The sequence below is a fragment of the Hordeum vulgare genome, chromosome 3H (assembly GCF_904849725.1).
Source record: "Hordeum vulgare subsp. vulgare chromosome 3H, MorexV3_pseudomolecules_assembly, whole genome shotgun sequence".
In the NCBI taxonomy this organism is placed as follows: Eukaryota; Viridiplantae; Streptophyta; class Magnoliopsida; order Poales; family Poaceae; genus Hordeum; species Hordeum vulgare.
Window position 1 is genome coordinate 187705030 of NC_058520.1, and position 3969 is coordinate 187708998.

Genomic DNA, 3969 nt, shown 5'->3' on the forward strand with positions numbered 1-3969 from the left:
ACCCAGGTTCGGGCCGCTAGGAAGCGTAAAACCCAACTCCTGCTTTGGTGGAATGCCTCTCGTGGAGGTTGGTGGCTGAACTAGTACAGTGTTCTTCGGCCTCCTGAGGTTAGGTGCCCATAGTGGTGTGATGGTGGGTGAGTGAATGGCTAGGGTTCGGATCCCCTCCTACGAAGCAACCTATCCTCTATATATAGTGGCAGCCACGATCCTCTTCCCTTATAGTTTTGGCGGGAAGGGATACCACACTCGTCAATTTTAAAGGGGGACACGGGAATGTGCTCCCCTATCCAAAGGTGGTCTTCGCCTGCAAAGTGGGTGCCCGCTCTGCAGGGATGACGTCTGCCCTGCTGGCGAGCGGCGATGGCTTGGTTACACCAAAGTGGAAACCTTTGGAAGATGACTTCGGGTCCCGCTTACGTCCTTGCCCCCCTTGCACCAGGGGCTGAACTGCACCGCTCTGCCATCTGCAGTCCGCCTGTCCTCCTTTTGCGTCATCCTTGACTCCGAAGGCTGGGCCTTGCCTCAGAATGTACACCGCTCCGGAGGGGTCCTCAGGAGGCCCCTGCGGGTCTTGACGTCGTTCCTCCTCATGAGGCTTGGCCCCTCACGAGGGCCTTGTCGAGCCTGCTGGTGCTTGGTCGATGAAGTTGGTCAGCCCTAGGCCGGAGACAGGCAAGCCAGGAGCTCCCGGGCTGGCTTCCTGGTGAAGCCTTGGAGGCAGCCTGAAGCGTCGTGGGCTCTAAATGTCTGCGGGCCAGGCTTCACATGCTTCGTCTAGCCTAGTGGCGACACTCCTGTTCCCGAGGCGCCCGGAGGCGCGCTTGGTCAAATTGATGCCACGCCCGGATGCGGCGCCAGCCATCATTGCTCCTTGGGGACGACGCTTGTACACACGCCACGCGGGCGCGTCCCCTCACGAATTGCGTGGGCCCGGGGACGCGAGGGGACGCGAGCCTGCTCTCGGCTGCCTATTTAACCCGCGAGGGCGATAAGGCTTGCGTCGCCTTAGTCTTCTTCGCCTTCCACCTTGAGTCCTCCAATCTCTCAGCGCTAGTGAGGAGATTTTCTGCTGCCGATAAGGGGAAGGTCCCTGACGAAGGTCTTGCTGATCCACCTACCAAGAGGGGGCGAGGCCGCCCTCGGAAGTACGCGGCGGCACCGACAGCGGCCTCCGGCAGGCGCGACCGTGGTTCCGCCCGCTCGGGGATCACTATCGGCGACGATGGCAGGGCGTCGGCTGGTGCGGGTCCCATACCGGCCGGTGTGGGAGGTTGGTGATGACCACCGGGCCGCCTCGCCCGCGGCTCCACTCGGCCGACATGGTGATGGAGTTCATGACGTGGGTGGAGATCTCGGAAATTGCTTGGCTCCAACTTTCGAACTTCTTCACGAAGGCACTGCCGACCGAGGGGCCCAGGGGCCTCTGGTTGCAGGGCGACGGTTGTTGCGGCGGGGCATCCTGGGTGGAGGTCGAGGTCACCCCCACGGTTAAGTGCATCTGAACCGCGGGTGGCAGACCTTCGCCCATGACCGAGGCCTGAAGGGGAGGCGCTACCTCCACTTCAAGTACTATGGGGAGGCGACGCTCTTTGACAAGATCTTTGGGGTCGAGGGCAATCGTGTAGGCTGCTGCCCAGAGGACACCAACCGTGGCGATCCCATAGACGAGCCCGTCTCTGATGGTGGGCGCCGCTCCTCTAGTAGCAGCGACACCTCCTCCGGAAGGAGCCCGAGCGATAGTAGCGACAACAGCTACGACGAGCCGCCTCGCCGCCGTTGCCGAGCGTTGGGGAGAAGCCCCCAAGCGCGGCGCCGCCCGGCTGCTCCTGCGAGGCCTGTGAAAGAGGAGGAGGACATGGACTGAGTGCCGGCGTGCGATTGCCGGGCGTCGGCGGCGGCAGCCCTCCTCCGAGATCTCCATCGCTAGCTGTCTCCTTCTTGCTTTTGATCATGCGTCCATGGAAACAGAGATAGGCTCTTCGGGCGTGTAATGGATTTGGGCAGCCGCCCCTTTTGTTAGTGACGTTGCTTCTCTACTGGTTCGGATAGTTAGCTTGGTATGCTTGAAGTGAACTCCTTTGTTGTGACACATGACTGTGGCGCTCGGGGGGGGGGGGGGCTGTTGGTCGGTTGGTTTTTCCTTGCTATGGGTGAAGTGGGTCGATGCTCTATGTGAGTTGGCCCCAGGACCGCACATTTCCCTGCCGCCGTTGGGCGCGACCCGTTACCAAGGTCGTTCCTCACGGGGCAAAGCCCTCGCACCAGGGTGCTAGGTGGCTTTGTGACTGGTAAGGCTCCTGAGGCGCTATGCTCAGGAGCCCCCTTAGACATTCAAGTGGCTCTACATCGATAAGTCCCAGTCCCGCACATTTCCCTACCATGAGGCACGACCCGTCAAGGTCGCCCCTCACGAGACAAGGCCCTGGCACCCGGGTACCATGTGGCTTTGTGACCTGTAAGGTTCCTGAGGCGCGATGCTCAGGAGCCCCCTTAGATGTTCAAGAAGCCCTCGCAAGTTCTATTTTTTGGAGATCCCTAGTCTGCCTTCACGAAGCTCTGTGTCGGCAGGTCCCAATCTTGCACATTTCCCTGCCGTCATGAGGAGCGACCCGTTACCAAGGTGGTTCCTCACGGGGCCAGGCCCTGGCACGGGGGTACGAGGTGGCTTTGTGACCGGTAAGGCCCTTGTGGCGCTATGCTCAGGAGCCCCCTTAGGCACTCAAACTATCGCAAGAGAACCAGTTGTTGTGAGGAAAGACCAAATGTTCTTCCCTCTCAAGGATGGTGAACCGAGCCGCGAATAGGACTCTTGAGCGAGTATTGGTTGGCATGAGTCTGCCGACTCGTCAGTGAGTACCACGCGTCGGTTCGGGCGCCAAGGCCTTGCCGAGGTGTCGGCACCGTGCCCCCGAGCCCCCGCTCGCGGGATACGAGCTAGTGGGCACAGGCGAATGCTCGACTCATAGGAAGAGAGCGTGCTACGAAGAGTAGAAGGGAAAACAAGTTTTTGCAAAAGCTTCATTTGGAGAGGCCCCGAGTTTTGATTTCATAAATATCAGCAAATCCAAGCCAGGAAAAGAAAATGCAAGCCGTGTCCGGCACCTAATCTATTCTCCGCCTCCATCGCCCCCAGCGCTGAGCATAGGGCTTCCACTAGGCGTGGAGTGGACCCCTTCCGCGTCCTCGCGGGGGGGGGGGGGGAGGGGGCTGGGCGTATACAGCCTCGGCTCGTTATTACGTGAGAGTGTCACGGTGGGGGTGTATCTGGGAGGTCGCAAGGATGCTTTGGCCTCGCGAGTGTCCCTACCCCCGAGGCATTAGGCGCCTGATTCCGGAAGTCATTGGTGGACTATGTTGATTCCTCCATCTTATCCACTATGCGTGGTATGGACCCCTTTCGCGTCCTCGGGGGGGCCTGGGCGTACACATCCTCGGCTCATTATTACATGAGAGTGTCACGGGATGAAGTCGGTTCTGGAAAAATTGAAGGACGATGCAGGGTCGATGTAGAGGCGACACAAAGGCACTGCAAGGGTTGTGCAGAGTCGTCACGGGGAGAACTTGCGGAGGTGTTGGATGTTCCAAGCGTTCTAGATGGGAACTCCATCTTGAGTCTCCAGACGCTCGGAGGTAGGCCTAGAGGCGTGGACAACCTTGAATGGGCCCTCCCACATGGGCGAAAGCTTATGCAAGCCTTCCTGGATTGGACTTGCCTCAGGACGAGATCGCTGACTTCGAGGGTCCTGGAGCGGATGTTGTGGCAGTGATAGCGCCGCAAGGCCTGCTGGTACCTCGCGGCTCGGAGAGAGGCCCGATGGCACGATTCCTCTCCAAGTACGTGGTTCGCCCCCTACGCAGCCTCCTGACGCTCATCATCGAACGCCAAGACCCGCGGGGACCGATGCTTGATTTCGCGGGGAAGGACCACCTCGGCTCCGTAAACGAGTAAGAACGGGGTTTTGCCGG